Below are 23554 nucleotides of genomic sequence, written 5' to 3' on the forward strand. Positions count from 1 at the left end.
AAATTTCTCTAAATTACTATGACCTAAACTGAACTTCTGATACTGTCTTGAACATAAACCTGAAAAGAAGATTTCCAGGGGGTTTTTAATATTGTCTACAGAAAGAATGTCAATCTTTTTCCCTTTTGGACAGAACTCAAAATCATGGATTTATCTGATGCAAAAAGACAGTGGAATGAATTTAAAGATAAGCTTTATCCACCTCATATTCCTCCTGGTGTTTTTCCAAGTGGCTAGATTTCTTCAGAAAACATCCTGAGTACACTTATTTGACTTCATCTCCAAATTACCTATTGCATCTTTCAAAATATGCACTTTCCAAATGATCAGTTCCATCAGTCACTAAACTTTCTCTCTCTGTCTTTTACCAATGGGAGGTGCTCTCTTCTAAACAAAATATAGAAACTCCAACTTAATCCACAACTGAATGTTGTCAAAAGTTTTTCAGCACTAAAATTGGATTTTAGATTTACAAATGTAAGAGAAAATTTGGTGATTTTCTTTTAGTAAATTCTGTGGGACTTTCTGCCTTCTGTTTTGTACAAGGACGACCATTTGTACATTGGTCCTCTGCAGCACAATCTGCCTGCTCCTAGAGTATCAGTCTATTTCACACCAAAACTTGCTAAGATGTTTTGGAAAAAACGCACAGAAAGATCTATCAATGACTCTGAATATTGCATTTCAACTATAGACTTGCCCTCAAGCATAATAAACAATAAATGATGAGATGCTTGCATTAAATATTCATGTGATTTAAATAAAATACTTCAAGGACATGACAAAGAAAAGAGAAAGGGTGAAGTAGGCTGTGTATTGGCCCTCATTTCAAACGGCAATAATTATGTGAAAATTAGAGTGGTGATCCCATCTCAGTCCCATCTAAGTCACACATGTTATATGATGTCACTTTTCGCCAGCATGATCTCTAATCTGGAAAATGGCTATGTTTTGCATCATATACATATGCATCAACTCCTATACATCAACTAAACATCAGAGAAATGTAAACTCCAGTGCCAGACTCTTTCAACAGGATGAACAAGTAAGGAAAAACAGGCTTGCTTGAGCCTAGAGTTGAGATGAATTTAAAAGTCTTGGTGAATCTGTATTTTTCTCAGCTGATTCAAGCTACACTGATGGCTTGCTATTTGATTGATAATTAAATTGGTCTTAATGTCGTGGAAAAAAAGAGGTTAGGAAAACAGACAATCTCTTTAAATCCAAATTGCCATAGACACTCTTTTTACATAATCATAAGTATACCAAAGGTTCAATTTTCCTGAGGAAAAGCCTGTCTACTGTCTGTGTTGCTTGCTAAATCTAGGTCAAGAATGAAAGGTTTAAGTGCCTGCAAAAAACCCAGCAGTTGATTTTTCAAGCAGTTAATAAAAATCCAGGTAATTATTTCTATTGCACTCTCAAGGAAGGAAATAGATAAAATGAGATGCAAACTACTTCATAACATTAGGATTTGTTAAAACTTTTCTTCATCTCTGTAAACTGATATGAGGAAAAGTATTCAGTATTGAAGAGTTCGCAATAGGTTTAGTTATTTGGTATAATTGATGAGGATGCTCTTGAAACTTCTTTTGATTAAAATATTTATTCAACAAGATACATTACTGTTATTAAGCTTTTAAATTTGTATAAATGAAAACATAAGCCTATGTGTTCATAACCCTATGTGTGCATTTTTTCCCACTGTCTTGGGATTTAAATGGTCCCTTGTAACAGGCTGAGTGAGACCTTTTGTAACATTGATTCCATTTACATTACTGTGAAAATGTCACGCTTTTACTCTTATTTCTTTCTGCATACAGAGAGTCCTTGTATACCTCCTTCAGTAAAAAAGAGAAATTAAATATGGTTTTGCCTTGAATTTGCAGAGTTAACCTGACAGAGAGAGCTGGCACTAACATTTCTTGATGCATTATAGTGCTCACACACGGATAAAATGCTTTTACAGGTACAGTCTTTAGAGGAAGGAAGGAAGGAAGGAAGGAAGGAAGGAAGGAAGGAAGGAAGGAAGGAAGGAAGGAAGGAAGGAAGGAAGGAAGGAAGGAAGGAAGGAAGGAAGGAAGGAAGGAAGGAAGGAAGGAAGGAAGGAAGGAAGGAAGGAAGGAAGGAAGGAAGGAAGGAAGGAAGGAAGGAAGGAAGGAAGGCTGACTTTCATTATAGGCATAATATCTGGATGTATTGTGAAAACATCTGTGAATTTATACAGTGCTTCTCTCTTTTCTGCAGAAAATCAGTTGAAGACAATGAAGGCTACGACTTGAATGGTCTGTGGAAGATTTGCATCTTTGATGTACTCTTGAATGTAAGATTTATGGATGATTTTCTTGGCTTTTTGATTTGCTAAATACATCTTAGGTTGCTTATTATTACTTTACAAGCACCCACTAGTCTTGGCTTGGATTAAAACATTGTGTTAGAGAAATCTGGCCATGTTGTCTCTTTCTTTTTGTTGTCCTAGCTGATCAAGGAATTTTAAAAAGTCTGGTGGTTCTAGACTGAAGCAACCTTGTCAGCATTAAGGAAACGAATGCAGAATGCCTATGCGATTCCAGCTATGGGGAAAATTACACTGACATTGGAAGCTATTTCTATTCTTAAAAAATGTCATTTTATATTTCATTTGTTGTTGTGTGCCCTGTTTGACTATTTAAGTGCAAGTTTTTAAGCCTTGCTATAACTTTATTGATGTTGTGTAAAAAGATGTTGAAGATACATTTGATACATTTTGCTACATTTGATAGATTTTCTTTCACTAGCCACTTTATATGTTTTCTTAGATCACCTTGTCATATACTAAACTAGAAAGAACCAAGAATTATGGGTTAATATGTAGGATAAAAAGATTGTTTAGTTTGTTTATTTGTTAATGCTGCCTACAGTTAAAAAGGATATTGAGGAAAAAAAACACCCCAAAACAGAATGAATTCTTTGTTATAGCTAAAGTGGAATTTTTTAATTAAAAAGAATTCTGATCTTGAAGCAATAATCCAGTCTTCTTTGTATAATAATCTTGGAAAGATTTAAATTAAGATAATTCATAACTTGAATTAGATTATTCACAACTCAAACCACAACTGTATCTCATCATTTCCATCATATGGATGTGTTTTTCCTGTTAAAAATAAAAAGGAAAATACATTAAAGATAAACTTTTAACACAAGTAAGGATGGAAGAGAACTGACAGCAAGCTCCCTTGCTGCTATTTGCCAACTGATTTTATTTAAATCCAAATTCTTCAGCAATTGAGGGCAGTGAAAGCTTTCCTTTGATTTGGTTGCACTCATGATTTAGCTGTTTGGAATAAAATCAGAGGTATGGCACCACCTATTTGCATTTGATCACTGGATATGGCATACACTGAAGTCACAAGGATTTCTCTGGAATGTAAATCTTTGACTAAAACTGAAAGCAGCCACAGAAATGTTAAATTTTCATTTGCTTGATAAAAGGGGAAGGATGACTAAATAACAAGAACTCAGTCAAACTAGCTCTGATAATTGGTTGCCTAGAATCAGAGATTATAGGGTATCTTGAGTTGGAAGTGACCCACAAGGATCACGAAGTCCAACTCGTGGCCCTGCACCAGACAGCCTCAAGAGTCACACCATGTGCCTGAGAGCATTGTCCAAATCATTCCTGAACTCTGCCAGGTTTGCTGCTGGGACCACTTCCCTGGGGAGCCTCTTCCAGTGCCCAAACACCCTCAGCATGAAGAATCTTTTCCTAATATCCAAGCTAAACCTCCCCTGACATAACTTCAGGCCATTCCCTTGCCTCCTGTTACCGATCACCAGAGGGAAGTGATCAGTGCCTGCCCCTCTGCTTTCTGCCATGAGGAGCCTGTAGCCCACAAGGAGCTCTCTCTTCAGTCTACCTTCTCCAGGCTGAGCAAGCCAAGTGACCTCGGGCACTCCTCATAAAGCTTCCCCTCAAAGCCCTTCAGCATATTTCTATATATTTTCCAGAAGTTGTATATCCTTATAATATTGTGATGCCCAAGAATTCACGGTGAGGCTGCCCCAGCTCAGAGCAGAGCAGGACAATCCCCTCCCTTGCCCAGCTGGTGATGCTGTGCCTGATGCCCCCAGGACAGGGTTGGCCCTCCTGGCTGCCAGGGCTCTGCTGACTCAGATTCAACTTGCCATGGGCCAGGACCACCAGGTCCCTTTCCATGGCACTGCTCTCCAGCATCTCACTCCCCAGTCTATACACACAATCAAGGCTGCCCTGTCCAAGGTGCAAGTTATGGTGTTTGCTCTTGTTAAAATCCACATGGTTGGTGAAGCACAAAAAGATACACTTTGCTTTACGTACATGAATAATCCTACAAAAAATCAACTTTTTTTTCTGAGCAGTATGATGCAAATAAATGCATACTTGTTAAATCCCAGATTCTTCTTTTTCTGTGATACAAACATTTGAACTGTGGGTGCTGTTTTCAATTTGCATTTCTAAAACTTTTTTTAAATATTAGTAATTTGTTCATTTTCAATTACTCAAAGCCAGCTAGTGATTTTTAAACATAAAATCTACTGCAACTCTAGCTTAGAGAGGGCAAAAAAAAGTGTAAAAATTAGTGCTCAATACATGATCTGATTTTTAGAAAGGTTATGAGAACAGTAAATAATTCAAGTTACTCATCCTCAGTTATACAATATTGAAAATACTCTGACAAGAAATATCCATAAGACAATTCTAGAATTTTAGGACTAATTCTGACCAGGAGATTGGAGATGTATTCTGCAGAGGTTAGCTCTTCTTAAATTTATGCACAGAAGCTATCACTAGCTTCTATTTCACAAGGATTATTTTGGTGTTATCATGCTACAAATAATTAAACTCAATAATTGCGACAAAATCCACTCTGGATTTGAAAAATGTCTTCATGTAAGCAGTTGCAGAAAAAAAACTTTAAACTGCTGTAACTATTTTGTGTGGGAGATGGAGGATAGTAGACAACTAAATTAGACTATAGGCCTATCTGTTCTATAAATGAAGTTAGATAAAATTAATTCTTCTATTTCTGTCATTCTCCCACCTTCCATTCTTCTCCAGTCACAGATTATTTTATATGCTGTTTTCAATTTCTTCTTATAGCAATGTTCTCTGTGCATATAGCATTCTCCTTTGTTATGGTAATTTTATATTATATCTCAAAAAGGATGTGGACAGTGGATTGGTATAATCTAAAAATTGCAATCAGGGAATAGAATGAAATCATCTTCATTGTTGCCACCCAAATGATTGTGCTGCATCACCAATTTTTAATGAGAACAGTAAGGAATAATATCAGTTAGTATTGAACAAATCTCACTCAGCAATATTTGACCATCACAAAAACCCTTAACTTCAAAAAATATAATTGAGGAAAAAAGAAGCATGCCACAGTCTTGATACATATATGTACACGAAAAAGAACAGTGTAGCATAAAATAATGAACACAAAAAGATTTTTCATTCATATTCCAATCATTTAAGAATGCTTCTGAAGAATGTTGTCATTTAAAAAAACAATTCAACACTTATTAAAAATTAGCCATCAAAAAACCTTAAATATGAATTTTAATTTATTTCTGCCCTGTAAATAAGATATATATCTACTTTTTCTCTGACTAGATAGTTTACAGTAGACTGGCTCCCTTTAAATCACAGGCTAGTATTGAAGATTTTCTATGGGGCATGTAAGTGCTTGCACATTTGTAAAACATATATGGATAGCATATCAGTGGTATACAAATAATCCCATTATTTTACACATGCAAAAAATAGTCTGACGGGACTACCAGTCTGTTTGCCATATTTAACAATTAGTTTAGTACAGAGGCTCCTTAAGGAAAAAAGACAGAAGAGCTGCCAATTTTCTGTATGGTTGGTAGATCACCCATAGCCTCAGGTTAATGAGCTGTAGGTTTTTTTCTCTGACCCCTCCCTGAAATGCCTGTAATAGTGTTTGAAGTGTGGTTCTAGGGCTGCTATCATACATCCTGATTTCACATTTTAATTAGGCCAAAGGTATTCTAATGAAAATGTAAAAAAATATGAAAACGCTCTGGTATGAGTAGAGAGATAATGATGGTATTCACTGGCAGTATGATAACAAATAAAACAAAGGAGGGCAACAGTGAAAACACAGATATGCTTTTGGAATGGTTTTCCAAAAGAGCTCAGCACCAAACACAGTTTAACTGCTTAGTGAAAATGACTGCAGTTTTATAAGTCATCAGCATCACCAACAATTTTATTCAAATATGTTAAAGGGAAGAGAGTTTTGAAAATTTGAACCTAATTGTGGGAATCGCTTTTCAAAGTCTGACTGAGATAATACACATACTAGGTTTACAAGGCTTTCATAAAATAAATATACAAGTAAAACAGCCTCAGATTTTTCCTCTGGTATAAACAAATGTCAGCCGAGTAATTCACAGGAACATGCTTATCTTGGCCCTGAGTCATCAGGGAAGCGAGCTTGGGCAACACAGCAGTCATATCATGGGTGTGTCTTCCCCATTTATATGTGCACACCCTTAAGAACTTGCAGCTGATGGATTTATAAAGAAAATAAGAAGTATTTCTTCTATCACGTGAGGAGATTGGGAGGTGAAGGGGAGGTAGTAACATATGGAGGCAAGCCAGAGAAAGAGGACAAGTGAAGAAGACTTTGAGGTAGGCTTTGTACACTTTGACAGTATTTTAAAATACAAAGAGAGAAAGTGAGAATTGGTTAGGGAAGATCTGGCAAAAGAAAATACGGTGTTGCCCAAACAAATTTGAATAGTTGCATAACTTCCTGGAAAATGTCTTGATATTCAGTATTTTTTAAGAGATGCTGACAACTGTTTAAATTGAGATTCTTTACAAAAGAATCCGGGCTGATTAATGCTAATATGAAATATGCTTCAAAACAGACATGACTGGGAATTTTGGTGTTTTTTTTTTAATGAAAAAAAAAAAAAATCTGCTGGACATATATATGACTAGTATTCTGCCTGATATTATTTCTTGATCAGTGAAGACAATATTCAATACTTAGTATGATTATCATGACAGCCTGTCAAAATAGGTAATCAAGAATTTAATGAGAAACATGCCCAGAATTCTGAGGATTCTCCTAGTCCTAAAGTTTCTTTGTCCATCCAACCTTCTTCCACCCTGTTCCCTCCCTGGAGTTCTTAATTCTAACCTTCTGTCTCTCCTTTCCCTTTTTCTCCAGCCTCCTCCTAATTTTCCTTTCATCTGCTCTGTTTCTACCACCATTCAGATGAGTCTGCTAAGGTGGTTACCATTTTACTTCTGCATCTGCTCTAAAAGGGATTTCATTTTAACTTAGGGAAAATGCTGGCCATTGGCTTGCAATTCATTTGCCACAAAATTTCTAAGAGCCTGGAAAATTGAAATACAGCCTTTAATGCACTGAGAAGGTTGTGATTGACTCCTAGTCCTCCACTCCCAGCCTTAGAATTGACTGTAGATAAATGCAGTTCAGCTTGTTTTGTTCCTGAAATAAGTTTCTACAATGGCACTTGCACCCTGGGACACTTGTTCCCTGGAGGACAGACTCACTTTACTGAACTACTCTCAGTTCACCAGGCACTGGTTCAGTTGTGTCAATTCTGCCTGCATCTGCAATATTTTCAAAGGGTCTGAAGCCTGAACTACTTTAGGGGACTTGAAGGGAGCAACCCCTGCACTTGGCTATCGTATTGCACCGGTGACACATGACACTCTTTGTGTACCTGCCGAGTTCAATATTGTGAAAACTGACACTCTTATTCTTGAAATGGGCCTTTTGACTGCTTTAAACCTCTAAGTTGTTAATAGATGTGTTTCTTCCCCAACAGAACTGAATAAACCTCCTTGTTTAACCTCTGTCTCCATTGCGACAGGCTGTGCTGAGTCCGACACTGGGCTGTGCTCTGGCACTGGTGCATCAGAAAAGAAGTGATTCCCATACAACGGGAACTTAGATGTTTGACTTTGTCAGGGGAAAAAAGCTGTCCTAGGAGCTACAAAAGCAGGAAAAGAACAGCTTCATATAATACACTACCTCCCAGAGTAGGAGTTTCAAATTCTTGCCAACAAGGAAAAAAGAGACAGTTTTATGCATCTGAATTATGCAAGCTGAATAAGATGATTTGGAGGGACATACACTCCCACAGACAGAAGGACATTAAATGCCAGTGATATGTAAAACATTTTTTATCAAAGGCTGTCTAAGTAGCAGAGGTATTATCTCAAATTAGACCAGTGGTCTGTTTATTTAATTTCCGATTCCCCCAACAGCCAGTAGTAGATGCCAGTGAGGGGTATTCTAGAAGCACACCATGAAATGGCTGGGTAGAATGGCTTATAGAGAAAACACTTTTTTCAGCTTCCCTTTTTGTCATAGGTTAGCTTATTCTGCATCAGGGTACTTGTTAAGATCTTTAATAATGTAATTTGAATATTCTTACTACCTGATGCATGGGACGAATTTTGCAGAGCACTCGTTTCAATTACATAATTTATAAAATTCACTAACAGGAAGACAGATGCACTTTCACGCCATAACTCTGGATTTATGCTTTTATTTTATGCTGCCTAGAGAACGATGTTACTGATTTTGCAGAGCTATTTTGGAGTCTGATATTTTTGAATAGTTTTATTGTGTTTAAGAGTACACGGGTAGATTCTAAGAGAATTTCTGCATTGTATTGTACACATGAAATTGGTTGGAAACTGGTTTCTTGTTTATCCATACAGCAATTTAGCAGAATAAAATTGTTTTAAGATGTCTGATCTCAAAGAGAAGCATAAACTCCCTTCCTAGGCCAGATGCTAGTATCCAATCAAGTAGCTGTGGCTTCTGTGGTCCCACCTGTGATCTTTAGCAATCAGAGATTTACCTCTCAAGCTTATTCCAAACTTTCAAAATTTATAGAAGTTCTGTTTGATGCTTTCACGTGTGACTTATTAGTGCCAGACTAATAATGTTTTCTTGTTGTAAGACAACTAATTCCCAATAACTGAAAATAATGCATGCACTTTATGATAAACATTGTAATTGTGGTAGGAACTATGTGAGACAGTTAGTTTCACAAATTTGTCAAACAAAACTGAAGATATCTCTGAATCGACAGTACCACAAATGATCCATAAAGCCAAGTTTCTTTATCAAACACGTTAACTGAGGATAAACATAGTTTTTTATGATGTACAGGAATCATTAGTACCTTCTATCAAAGTTGGTTGCAAGTCCACAGTAATATTCTTAATTATCAGAGATGTTTTTTTTCTAGTTCAGGGCAAGCTTTATTTTTGCTGCTGCACCTTGAAAGCACAGTCTGCTGCATGTCTGGCAGTCCCATGTGGAACTGGAAAACCTGAGATCAGGAGGAGTAACGAAGGTGAGACCATGGCAGGCACTGCTCCTGCAGTACCAGGTATTAGTTTTCAAAACACTCCAGTGGTTGGTAAAGGAGATGGGTGCTGGGGAAGTTACCTGTGCTCACACTGTGGAAAAGGCACCCCTAGGGTGCCTGACACCAGCAGGGCTTCTGAAGAGCTGAGTTCCTGGAGGGGAGACAAGCCCACCAGCCAGCCAACCAACCAGACACATGGAGGAAAAAGGAGCCTCCTAATTTTCAAATCAACCTATATCCAATAGAATGCTTAAAGTGAGCTAGTAATGGAAAAATGTTCTTCTGAATCCTCTCCAACTCATTTTACCAGTTCCCCATTTTGCTGAGCCTGAACTAAGTGATTGTGATATTGTTAAAATTATGCAAGGTTTCGAGTTCTAATGCCACCACCAAAACACAGCCACAAACTGTCTATACAACTCTGTAGTTCTTTCTAACCATTCCTCAAACTAAGCCAAACTGTATGTAACTGTGTGATTTATTTGCATTGAATTCTACTGCCTGATCCTTCTTTCACCATGGTAGATGGCTACAGACATCCTTGACCCTTTCAAAATGGCTCTACTAAACCACCTTTACATGCTTATAGTAAATAATTAGCGAATAGCCTGAAGAAACCTTAATTTGCTATCTTGCTTTCACAACTGTAGTCTAGTTCTTGTTAAAAATTTTTACTCCAAATGGAAATGTGAAGACTTGACTCTGAGATAGACTTCATTTCACATCTGTGGCATTCAGTAGAATTTGTAGAGGAAAAAGTATTAAGCATAGACACACTGATCTATGCATTCCCCTCAGGCCAGTTGGAAAATGGGAGGTTTTAATCAGTCTTTGAAAAATTATTTGTAAATGTCTAACTGAAAAGAAAAAAAAATTACCCAAACAAACCCTAGACATCTTTTGCCACAGCTGTCTTACACAACTACCACATAAAATGACATGATAGTTTTCTCCCAAAGTACAGCAGTAATATGCATATAGCACTGCACACTAACAGTGTGCAAAGTCTCATTATAATAAAAAGATATAAAACATTCAGGATAAAACAACTTATGAGAATGATAGGATATAATAAATAGCAACACAGAATTATCTGACTATTTTGCATCCCACCCCTCACTCTTCCTTTACACCTGGCTGATTGACTCAGCTACTCTGATGCTGGTCTCCATTTCAGTGGGTTCAGTTATTTGTGTAAGACAGCTGGGAAGTGACTGTCTTACTGTGTCTCAAATGGCAGAGCTGCCTTGGCCAAACAGTCTCTTCAGGCTCACCATCAGTGGAGAACATCATGGAGCCACAGACCAGCAGACCAGAGGTGTGAGCCAGGTCCAAGGTCAGAGCAGTCAGGAAGGTTGAGCCAAGAGCAGGACTGAGGGATCCAAGCTGGGCTCATATGGGATCCTGGGCCATAGCCAGGAGTTGGGAAGGACACAGCGAGTCAGGTAGGGCCAGATAGGGCTGCTGGTTGTCTCCAAAACCTTGAAACTGGTCACAGTTATAGCCCATTGCAGCTGAGAGCCAGGTCTAGTCATTAATTCCAGCCATGTCACTGTGTAAAATATTATCATTAAGCTGAGTGAATGAAATATAATATGCATGTATCAGAGAACATCCTGGAAGTGTTCAAGGCCAGGCTAGATGGGGCTGTGAGCACCCTGCTCTGATGGAAGGTCTCCCTACCAATAGAAGGGGGCCTGGAACTGCATGATCTTAAAGGTCCTTTCCAACCCAAACTGTTCTGTGATTCCACAAACATGTGTCCCTCTGCATTCTGAGTGGGTGTTGTGTCCCACAAAGGAAGAGTGGCTTAATTTAAGGACTTGGCCAAAAATGGAAATCTGATTATCCAGCAATGTATAATAATTCTCATGCAAGTGTCTCAAATATTCCTGATGATGTTAGGAGAGAGAACAGTGTTTAGACGAGTGCCTGGACACCATAAGTTGAGAAATCAACAGCCGGACAGTGAATCCCCTTAGATTTCCTACAGGAGGGTTTTAGCATTCTGGAACAACAACTACAAACCACCTACAGTGCCCTGACACAGCAGAGACAGCACTATGTGGCTGTACTTAAGTGAAGGAACTGAGCTCACAAGTACCAAAAATAGGTCTAGCTGGTTTTGGAGAACTATTCAGAAATAAAACTGGCTTTTGCAATTATGCATCTGAATTACAATCCAGATTTCATTAACTGAATTGACTAGATCTCCATTGCTTCTATAGGGAACTTATATGCATAACTCACAGGCAGACAGCACATCCAGGTTTCTACAGATCTCATTCTGAACACAAATATCTCCATGTGCATATGATAATTTTTCAGGACATGTCCCAAGTATATTATCATCTCCAAAGTGGTAAACAGCAAGTAATAGCTAAGTGGGAAAAACTGTTTATTCTTCAAGTTAGTGAATATTAATTGAAGGTGAGCGCTTGAATCTGACTGATCTTCAAAGATGAATATTTCTTGATCCCCTGAGTTTGTGTGTTCCTCCTGAAACAGCACCTGTAAAAACATGGTCTGTTTCTAACAAGACCTTGTTTTGAAGTATCTGCCTGCATGTCCACTGAGCTGTAAAAAATGTGAAGAAAACAGAGTTAACCTAAGTGCTTGATTTGCTGAGATATTTTTCTTAAGTTTCATTAAAAACCAGAACCCTGGGTTCCCTAGGTCTGATGTGAGGGGGGCCAGAAGGGGCACAAAGTAAAAAAGTTCATCTCCTCTAACCACCATGGACAAGTTTTTAGCACAGCAGCCTCTGGGGGAGAAATGTCTCTTGATAAATTCTATCGGCCATGTCAAACTTTCCTTCTGGAGGTGAGGTGAGCAGCTTGCTTGCACACCTGCCCACACCTAGGCATTGTAACTCTTGCTTTCAAATAAAGTTAAGTAACTTAGGAAAGGCTATCCTGATTGCTTGAATTTGTTTTGTATTGGCATTAGTCTTCCATAAGCTTCCTAGTCCTGCAATCTGATTTGTGACTCAGTTCTAAAAAAACACAACAAATCAACAACAACAAACAAATCAACAAACAAACTACTATTTTGTATTTCAGGCAAGAAATAGCAATTGTTTAAATACACCTTATTCATGCTTAGCTCACTGACTTTCCTTACTGCTGTCAGATTATTGGGAAAGTGATTTTAGTTTTCCCTGATGGACTGAATACAACTAGTGAGGTTCTAGACTGCCCTGGAGAAAGAGGCAGCAATTATTATTCCCAACAGTGCTCCAAGAGTACATTATAGATGGATTATTTTCTGCAGGTGACAAAATGACATCTGTGCTCAGGCTCTTTCCCTCCTTCAGCATGTGCATAAGATTCTGCCAGAAAATAGGTTATAGGTGAGATAGATAGAGTATAGGTAACAGAAAGATTTTTTTTTCTGATTTCAGCATTTTAAAAAAATTCCCAAATTACGTCAGTGTTCAAAAGTTACAAATAGTCCCATTAACTTACATTTTCTCAATCTATGGAGTCACTTAATTTTCCATTCCAAAACATATTACTTGTATGTCAGATAGGAATGATCAGATGTGAGTAGACATAATGGGAGTAGGAAAGATTTCCAGCTGTCAGATTTACATACTCTTATGTTTTTAATCAGTTTTGGTATGGATTTTTAGGAACTTTGGACACTTAGCATCTGTAAAATGGACCTTTGTACAATGTCGAAGAGTGTTAACCTCCCCCTCAAGAAAGCAAGCTTAAATAATTTGTGACTAAATGTGTTACATAGAGTATGAAGATTTTGATGTTATCTCTTCATGCTCCGAGAACTCCTCTGTTTTCTATTATAGATGTGGACTCGGTAATGTATGGTTACTATCATTCAAATGACTTCTCCAAACACAAAATCAAAGTAAGATATCTAAAATTTCTGTCTTATAAGCACACTAGGAGACATTGTGACTGTCAAGCTTGATCAATTTATAATGTATCTCTATGATCCATATGATTCTTTTGATACCATTTTCACAAATAATTATTGCTTTACTTTGAGGTTTCTGCTGTAGTGACTCTTGGCTGTATCTTCTCTTCTTCTTTTTATAATTCCCAGCAAGACAATTCTAAATAGCAGCTATGACTTCTTTCCAATTGAACACTGCAGTCAGAAGTTCCTGGCTGCTTCCTTTTCTTAGCGATTCAATAACAAATGTATAAATGATAGAATATTAGAACCCTGAAACAACATTGATCCAATGCTTCCACTTGCCTTTTCAGAATTGCTTTTGACCCTCTTTCTTGTTTTGCATGGTGTTTAATTGCAAAGTTCATTTGATTTAATAGATATGCTTTGCCACTACAGGCACCTGTTTTGGGTTAGGGACTGACTTCTTCCCAAAATCTTGTCAGGGGCCATTGATACAGGAACTTTTGCACACAAGGATCTGCCTGTGGAGTTGATAAGTGAGCTGCTGATGAGCTACCTTTTCTTCACAATTGCAATTTTCCCTTGAATGGTTGTTGATTATGAGGAATATCCTCCCCCTTATATCATTCAGATAAATGTCTTGTGCAAATAGCTCTTTAAAGCCAGGTTCCGAGTATTGTGTATTTAGCAAAAAGTTTCATTTACCACATCCCCTTGCACAACACATTTTGCTGCTTCATCCAGATGCTTTTCTCTCCTGAAAGAGGCTTATTCACTGTTCTCTTTTTAAATAAGTAAATTCAATAAAATCAATGAAAAATCACCCAGCACTGTTTTGTTGCTCAATTAAGTATTAGATATTCACACTGAATACTCTGAAATAATTCTAGCAAGCAAATTATTACATCTTGAATTATAGCCTGGATTTTGAGAGTGAGGCAATGTTTGAACAAGGATAAAGTATGTAATGTTTCTTACAAAGTAATTTGTCAGTGTTTTACTTATCTGGAAATTTTAACAGATAAGCTTAGTAGTATTGAATTCTGAGTGCAAGTATTTCTGCATTTGTTCACTCAACATTCCTGTAGGTATTTGTTTTTACATCTCACTGAGTGGGAGTAAATTTTTGTGACATCCAAGTCTTATTAGAATGCTCTGAAAAGATTTTGTGGAATTTTTTTTCTGTAAGCCCCACTTATATTTAACACATAAAGGCAACAAATATTCCACTAAATTAATTAGAAATTAAATAATAATAATAATAATAAAAGAAAAAAAAGTGGTGTTTCTTCTCATCTTTAATGAGGTTTTTACTTTTCAAAAACTGCATGGTCCTGGAAACAGACATGAAGCCAAAATCATAATAGTATAAATCTACAAAGAAAGAGGAAGTCGCATAATAGTTTCCAGTAGTTCTGGGAGAAAAAAATCTATTTGGATTTGTGTAATTCATTTGCTGTTTTAATTATGTTTGGTTGTTTTGATAGAGTTTTGTTTTCATGCAGGAAGACTGAATCACTGCTTATGTTTTGCAAAAACAGAAGCTGCTACCATTTGGAAGTATTTTGTTTTTCTATCTTTTAATGTATTGAGTTTAACATTTACTTACCAGTGATTTATATTTTCTCAGCATTTTTCTACAAATAGCACAGATTCGACTAGTACCTTTCTGGCAAGAATGAATAGATATAAACATTCAGTCCTGCAAACTAAACAATATTGTCTGATGAAGTTCACAGGTTCAAATTAATCCCTACACTTCAAGGTCTTTTCTGGATCACGTGTCTTCTGATTCTGGTTCTCCCCCTTCTTTCCTGCCCCCAGCACTGCCCTGACTGGTCTCTTCCCACATCTCAGTCTCTCATTTCGGCTCTTATGTGTCATCTTGTCTACAGCACGCTGTCTCCTGGCCTTCCTCCATGGCATCTACCCACTGGGAGCATCGTTTTGTTTGCTGAAGTAAAAGAGCTTGCTCTGAACCTTGCACTTGATCCCAGTCGATGATGATGTCTGAGTGTCACCTCCAGCAGTGCCTTGAAAGGTGGTTACCACGCTCAGCCCCTCCCTCTGTTGTTTGGTTCTGTTTTCATCTTGCACCACTCGTTATTGCCTCTGCTGCTGCATTGCTGCACACTTTTTGTCAGAGATTTGAGACCTTGTGCTCAGCATGCAGGGCTGCACAATTTGGGCTTTTTTTGTGAACTCAGATAACCCAACAATAAAGCCACACATGTTTCTGTTTCACTTGTGCAGATAGATGAGGGGATCTTGAAAGTGAGTTGTTAATTCACATACAGACCGATTATGTCTGAGTATACCTAAAGTTCCCTTTTGACACTTTTAAAAATATTTCTTCATCTTCTCTGTTTTCATTTACAATGCTGCAACTGTTTTGATCATCTCAGTTTAATGCTACTCTGTATAGAAATAAAGCTATCAACAAAACCCGTGGCACTCTGTTCCTACTGGAAATTTCTCTTCTCTACAGGGAGTGAAAAAGTAATTTTGACCAGTTGTGTGAAAGGGCTTTTGGGAAGTGCTGGTTTATGTCAGACAGCAGTCCCATATTCCATACCCTTAACACAAGAGAGAGAACCATAATGAACACATCCGATTCTGGAAGAGGACTGGAACAGACCAACATTCAGAAACACCTGTGACTAAAACCTGGGCAAATATCCCATCCAGAGCATGTCTTTTTGTAAGTAAAGATATTGGTGGCTTAAGTTATATTAGATTAGCAGCACTGCAAGAATCTGACCTCATAGCCAGCTCCAAATGGTCTGCAGCTTACAAAAATGAAGCTGTGCTATCCTGTTAATGTATTATGTTCGAGTAATATAGGAGAGTTTATGATAAATCGTAGTACATCCATGGCCTTTGAATTCCAGATGTAAGTTCTGCCTTTTATAGGTTGTGAAAAATCTTGGGATTTTGACCGAAATAACCACAAGAAAATACGTCTCATTCATTTACAAATGAAATGCAAATTCACTTCTGTATTAGTATAAAAGTAGTACATAACAATAACCAGGGTCTTGTGTCAGTAAGGATTCAAATGAGAGATCCTTTTACTCCACAAAGCTGTTTTCAATACTAAAGGACTAGGATATTTGAACTGTAAAATATGAATCCTTAAGATTAAAGAGACAAAATTACTAATAGATAAAATATTCCAACAATTAAAGAAAAACATGGAGAAAGCAACTCACAATGAGAGAGAGAGAGAGAGAGAGAGAGAGAGAAAAAGAGGGTGAATGTGAGATGGATTGGGGTTTTTTTTGTTTGGTTGGGGGTGTTTTTGTTTTTGCTTTTGGGGTTTTTTGTGTGTTTTGTTTTATTTTTTTATTTCCATAAAGGAGAAAGAAAAAAAAAATTATAATTAGTATGAAAGGTATTTGTCTACTGGCATGTTATTTGTAATATTTTATATATGAAAATAGTTTTATAAATAAAATGCTATAGGCTTTCATTCAAATTGATATTATGTAGATTGCAGTGGTACTGAATGTCCAGCAGCAGGAAAGGAATAACGATGAACAGAAATATCTTGGTATGAATTGCATGTATAGCCTTATTTTTCAGCTAGCAATTGCTGAAGGTACCATGCAGCAAGCCAAATACCACACATTAGTAACATGCAGAGTATTAAAAAATATAGGAATGAGTTTATTATTTTCTGTGAAAAATTCTCTATTTTTATAGGCGGGTTTATTTAGACTCTGCTGTGAAATACCTTAAAAGGTAACACAGTATTTTGACTACAGCAGTAATTTATTACACCAGTTAATCTTGTAAAATTGCCCTCTGGATGTAATAATTTGTTATTCTTTTATTAGGCCTTCTTCTGCATACCATGTTTATCATAAAGATGTCACCAGTGTGATGCCTAGCAACCAGTACAATGTTCCGGAGGTGTTTGCATACATTTTCCTGAGGGAGAGACCTGCCTTGTCCCTGCTTGGGAGAGCTGTCAGTGTATTCTGATGTATGAGGGATAAAAGGAGTCCCTGCTGCAGTCTCCAATAAGCTGAAGTCACGGCCTGAAAGCACTGACTTGGGCATCACTATGCTGTGTTAGAAAATGTGTCAATTATCAGATGGACTGCCTAAGGGTATCGCCTGGGTCTAGGTCATAAAACCATCAGGACTAAGGGGGAAAAAAATTGATGAGGAAGAAAGGTGAATTAATTGATAACTAGGAGGACTGTATGTGAAATGTATTCAGCATAATACAGACACAGATATTTTCTCTCTTAAGCTTTCTTCCAGTGTAATCAATGAACATGGAAAGTATAAAATGCCTCCCAATTCTGACTGAGCACCCCCTCAATCTATACATGCTTGCAATATTTTACTGACTTTCTCATTATTTCAAAAAAAAACCCCAAAAGTCAAGAAAGACAAGGAGCTATAAAAATAAAAGTAAAATCATGCTAATATTTTATGGCTATGTTTCTATTATTGCAATTCTTAATATAGTGTGCAACTGTTTGTATGTGAATACAGTAGGGACCACTTAAATGTCTAGCCTGAGGCCTGATTCATGAAAGCTTTATGCACCATTTATGTAGGTATCTGTAGTGTTTACTCAGAAAAAGTAAGGAATACATATTTTTATAGCAAAGTTTATTCCTCTGCACACCTACTTCCTGCCACCTGGCTGTAGCTCTCACTGACAGAAATGCAAACATCAAGGATACTTTAAATACCTGGGCTGCTCAGAAATTTAGATCTAATAATTAGCGGTTTTACCCTAGAAGTGCAACACCCTGCAGGTGAATTCTTTTGGCTCATTTTGGCCAGAGGTTGTATGTATAAAACACCACCAGCTCATCATGATCTTGTGCCTTGACAGGACAACAGAATTTGAGTGCATATCAGAGAGCCGGGGTCACTCAGGATGGGGTTATAATCTGTATAGAGACACCCCAATTTGGGAGGTGTTTCTCCTTAATTGAACAACCCAACTAGGCAATTCATTGTTCAAATGCCACTCAGTCCTTTACTTCATTACACATCCTTCCTTGTTCTCAGGTATCTCGAGATAAAGTCTTTCCCAAATAACTATTGACCACCTTTAATATGTCCATTTCTCATTAACTCAGCTTTCATAGGAAAGCAAGTTACTCACGAGTAGTTGTCCAGCATTTACTAATACCTTTCACTTGCTGCTGAAATGCGACACTGTGAGAGCTCTGCTGCGCTTTGGTTCTGAGCATAAAGTCAGTACTTCAATAAAAAGAAAAAGCTGCTTCTTATCACATTGATGACAAAAATTCACCTCTCTGTCCAAGAGAAAATTTGAAGAGAGACAAATAAAGGCCTTTTTGTCACTTCTTCTCTTTGACTCCATCCACTCTTTAGAGAAGATCTTTGCTTGTGCAGCAGTGCATGATTTTGTTCAAGGTGGATTGCTGGAACAGCTGCACACACGAATGCAAGACATTCTTTGTAGATGAAAGGAAAAATACAGTATAACATCACCCTTTTGAAAACAGTCTGGGAATTGCAGCCAAGAACTTCTGACTTTTGCTTGGCTGGTTTCTCCACACTCAAGACAGGGAGGGAGCAAAGAGCCCTGCTGAGCCTTTCATAGCAGCTAAACACAAGTGCTGCCGTGCTCCCTGCACTGTGCCCTGGGAACCCTCACTCTGCAAATTCCTGGGACAGTCATATCTGAATCCTCAAAAAGTTTGAGAAATCATAAACAGAAGCAGTGAGAAATTGGCATGCTGGTTACATGGAAAATCTAAATCTTTGGGGCGGGGAGGGTGGGGGGTGGGGGAGGAGGGAGGGAATCAAAACCCAAAGCAAAAAAACAAACAAACAAACAAAAAACACCTCCTTGTTAATAAGCTGATCTTTATAATCTTCTCTTTAGGAAAGAGAAGGAAATGAAAACTTTGGAATGTATTTCCAAGATATTTTCATTGTTAGCTTTTCCAAAATATTTCTAAATGCTTCCAAATGAAGTCTAGAACACTATATCCTCTTTCATCCAAGCAAATATCTGAGTATTGCATGGAACAACAACCCATTTCTCAGCAGATATCTATACATCAGACTTTTAAGGTCCACAGTCGTAGACAGCCTGGCACCTAACTAATACATGGACGACCTGGAAATTAATTTCTGAGAGAAAACTAAAATTAGCTGGAGAACTGAAGTCATTGCAGGGAGAGCTTTGATTTTGGAGAAACCCTACTTTCTACCTGACAATCACTCTAGTAACAAAAGAGTGCCCAAAACTCTTGAGAAGCACATCTGGATTCTGAATTTAGTGGGATCATTGTGCAGAAAGAACAATATGACCCACATTGCTGAACAGGCAAGCAGATGCATGTTAAACCACCTAGAGCGTTTTTCTGGTTCTTTTTTTTCCTTCAGCAAATTTCATTCCCAAGTCCTATGATTTGCAGTAACTAAACCTGAACATGGCAGGAGCATGAACGCCTGTGCCAGATGACAGTCTGATAGAATCTGGGGTAATCTTCAAGGCAGACGTAGATGAAAGTGAATGTTTCTTGAACTCACGTCTACCTAGGTGTGACTTCAAGTTTAAGAGGATCCCAGACCATAAATCTAGTAATATTTGCCTTTGAGTGTCTTGTTTAGGGAAATCTTGAACTACCAATACAGGTCAGCATTATGAGGCTGATATTTTGGCCCTCAGTCTATAGAAAAAGCTCCACATTGAAAAAAAGAAAGTGACATGCAAGTCTATTTCCCTATTTTCTAGGGATAAAAATTCCACCAAAATTCAGCAGCATTACTAGAAAGCAACAGAAATGAGACAGACCTTCCTCAATGATAAAATGAAGGGATTAGGACGCTTTTGGCAACAATTGGAAGAGGAATAATCTAAGGCTGAGTTCCCCTATACTAGCTTCTCTATCTAATATACAAAAACATCTCATAACTATAAAAGTTAAATTTGGTGATATTTCTGTGTCTTCCTGATTTAAGTTTTATTTCGTGAACAGCTTTTTCTTTCATCCTGTGTTTTGACAGTTATGTTTCTGCCCCTCATAGAACTCAGACATGAGAAAATGCAGGCAAATTGTGAAAAGAAAATTAAGGACATTCTTCAAACTTCATATGGAATCTGTTTGGAATTAATTACAGTCTTGAGCATGATGAAGAGTGAAGATAGAAAGATCTTATTTGGTCTGTTTCATCTTCAAGACATAATGAAATGGGCATTACTGTTTTACATCTATATAGTCACTGTAGGTAATAAAAAAAAACCTCTCACTGATTTCGGTACTGAAAGAAAAATTCTCAAACTGTCCAAAGACTTCTGACATTTTCCAGTAAACCCAAGAAGGCCAAATGTTACACTGTTGTAACTGACATTCTGCTCTTTACAATCTAAAATAATCAAGTGTTATGCTACAAAGGCAGAAATATGATGAGTTCAGTTTCCAATATATGTGTCAATATGACAGAATTCTGACAAGAAATGTGGGGCAATTACTTCTTAAATATATGATAATAAAGGACAAATCCTGCTTCCTCACACTGAGAGAGAAACCTGTGAGCCTGTGTCAGTGCTGGTTTCAGCACCTGGGATCACAAACATTTTCCAAAGAATGACAAAATTCAGTTTGAATAAACACACTGCTGGAGATGAAACCAAACTGTTCAGAAGATGCATCTGTGTTTGCACAAAGACATTAATTTTGTCTTGCCTTTGCCTTTTTAAGGATAAAAAAAAGAGAAGAATTTGGTTTGAATAAAGCTAAGCTGCCATCTTAGTCTAACTGCTAGTAAATATAGCAGCTATTTTATAAGTATTGCTGTCATTTTCTTTGACTAAAGTTACAGAAATTCTTTGAATTTTATATAGGGGACTAAATTTGTAATGGAAAATGATGTTTGATGGTGTTTAAATGCAGAGTATGTCACTGTATAAAGCATAGGGCTCTTTTAAGTTATTTTTTTTAACTTCTTGACATGTGTCACAATTTGGAATTCTGCTCTCATGGGATAAATGCCAGATTACATGGTGTAGTATTTTTATCCTCTGTACTTTCACTGTAGAAGCATACAACATCAAAGAAGAGGCAGATCACTCACATCAGCAGAAAATGGAATAGGACTATAATATGCTTGCTTTGATCTCTCCTTCTAATAATTATCTTGGCTACATGCATACATTGAAAGTAAGATTTGAATTAATAAGGCCAAGAGACCCTGGAAAATGTAAGAAGGATATCTGAATGCTAACTTTGACTATCTTTAACAAGATAAACTGCAATTGAGCCTCCAAAGTTGTGGATTGTTAATTTAAGGCAATAATCCTTAAATGTTATTCTTTCTTTAACTTGTGACCACTGCATTCAGCAGAAGCAATTAGTCCAATTAAGACAGTATCTTTTCAAAATCATACTCACCTAGATTTGAGATGGAGAAGGTGCTATTTAGCTGGCATCCATTTGATTTCACATAGGTTTTCAAACAGGAGGGCCTACGGTAAAAATCATTAAATTTATATAAAAAAGTCATCACTACACAGTCTGTTATCATTAAAAACTATTCTAATATTGCCTTAGGAAAGATATTGCTTTTGATATGGAAAGTAAATCAAATCATTCACATCCACATAGGATTTACACCGAGGCAAGAAGCATATTCCATTCCTGGTCAGTTATTTTTTACATTTTTTTACATTTTTTAAACCAGTATTTATTGTTATATTGTCTTCTGGGAATCCTATTTTTGCCCAATGTGAGTAGAAATTAAACATAAACAGAGTGGTTATTCATGAAAACCTTACACGGTTAATACAGTCTGGAAGAGGGAAAACCTGCTGTAATTCGCCAGTCCCAGAGAATGAAAGTTTGTAATTCTTCTGCTTAATTTCTGATATGTGTGAGCTACATCAGTCGCTGGGTAGACGACACATTACTCCCAAAGCCAGATGTTGCAACTTCAAATCATTGTTTGATAAATCTTGGCAGAGCCACTAACCATCATGCTAATACAATGCCCTGCAGTGTACAAAGGGATGCATAATGTGCTAGCCAGGCTGACTTAAGCACAGTATGAATTAGACAAATGAGAGCAAGCACGTCTATGCTTAATATACCAAACGCAAGTTCCAAAAAGCCACTTGAACAAAGACAGTCTGTCAAAACAGCAGAGGCTGCTGTTGTCCTCAAAATCCCAGTCAAAGGTTAAGAATGTTCTTTTAAAACGGGGTTAGCTGGGCATACGTGTAATAGATCAACATGCAGAAAGAAGTGCTTTGAAGAAATGCTCTCTCTGTTGAAAACAGGCAGGCTTTTCTCATCTGCTGAACTTACCTGACAGTGGATGGGAGTTGCAAGAGAAAAGGTTTGATTCAGCAAGGATGTTAGGAACAGCTTTGTTAAGTTCTGAGACCAGCACTTCTAATTGAAGTACAAGCACCACTAAATACTCATTGCTTGGCAGTCCCATGCCAGACGGAGAAACAAAAAGAAGTGTTTGTGAGTGGCTGTAGGTATCATCAGGACAAATTTCTCTACAGAGAAGGCTTGCCATAGTCAGTATGATATTTACAGAAAAACACAATGTGCTTCAAGAGTCACTGCTGGTCTCCTGCCCTGAGCTGCTGGTCTCCTGCCCTGAGGTTCTTATACTCTCAGTAGCTACTGAGCTCCCACGCTTGCCAACGAAAATTTAGAAACCTGTTTTTTTTTTTCCCTGACTTGCCAAGTTCTTTCTTAGCTTTCAGTGTGGGAGAATAGATCACTAGAGTTAAAGCAGTGGCTGGGAGTAGGTCCCATGTAAGCAAAAACTGTTCCCAGCAGTTGTTACATGCTAGCTTTCTCCAGCTGCACAAAGTCCAGCTGCAGCATGCTTGGACTCAGGTTCCCATCAACCCAGACACTACAGTAGAAACTTTAGAGCAGCCCAGGGTTGATTTAAAGGAGCACCTCATCCTGCTTGGGCCTGGAAGGTAATTCAGCTTGGCTGCACCTTCTTAACATTGCCAAGAACTGGTTATGTTCAAGATTTCTTTCCAGTTGCATGAAATTGTTGTGGTACACCATTCTAACGGGGGAAATACAAGACATTCACAGAGGTTTTGGAACACAGAATGCTTCCTCCCAGGGAAACTTCAATATCAGATGTTTTTAAAAATGTCTCTAGCTATTCTATTACAATTTAAGGATATAGAGGAAGTTTCACTTTATTTATCTGTCCCAGAAATAATGCAAGTAGGTGCTATGGTAATAGAATACTGTGGTAAAGGACAATC

At 37.5% G+C, this 23554-nt stretch overlaps 2 long non-coding RNA genes across 2 annotated transcripts in view; one reads left to right on the top strand and one right to left on the bottom strand.

The window, feature by feature from the left end:
• The window catches only part of LOC148225512 (uncharacterized), a 113131-nt gene that overhangs the window by 76196 nt on the left and 13381 nt on the right, over nucleotides 1-23554 (bottom strand). The window contains exon 2 of the long non-coding RNA XR_015807805.1: nucleotides 21702-21775. This is a non-coding gene — a long non-coding RNA (uncharacterized LOC148225512). The remainder of the gene's footprint in view (nucleotides 1-21701; nucleotides 21776-23554) is intronic.
• Nucleotides 6498-18638, top strand: LOC148225513 (uncharacterized). Its single transcript, XR_015807804.1, has 5 exons — nucleotides 6498-6685; nucleotides 9298-9405; nucleotides 15198-15343; nucleotides 15791-16003; nucleotides 17142-18638. It is a non-coding gene; the product is annotated as an uncharacterized LOC148225513 (long non-coding RNA).

Source organism: Sturnus vulgaris, chromosome 1 (genome assembly GCF_052056855.1).
Source record: "Sturnus vulgaris isolate bStuVul1 chromosome 1, bStuVul1.hap1, whole genome shotgun sequence".
In the NCBI taxonomy this organism is placed as follows: Eukaryota; Metazoa; Chordata; class Aves; order Passeriformes; family Sturnidae; genus Sturnus; species Sturnus vulgaris.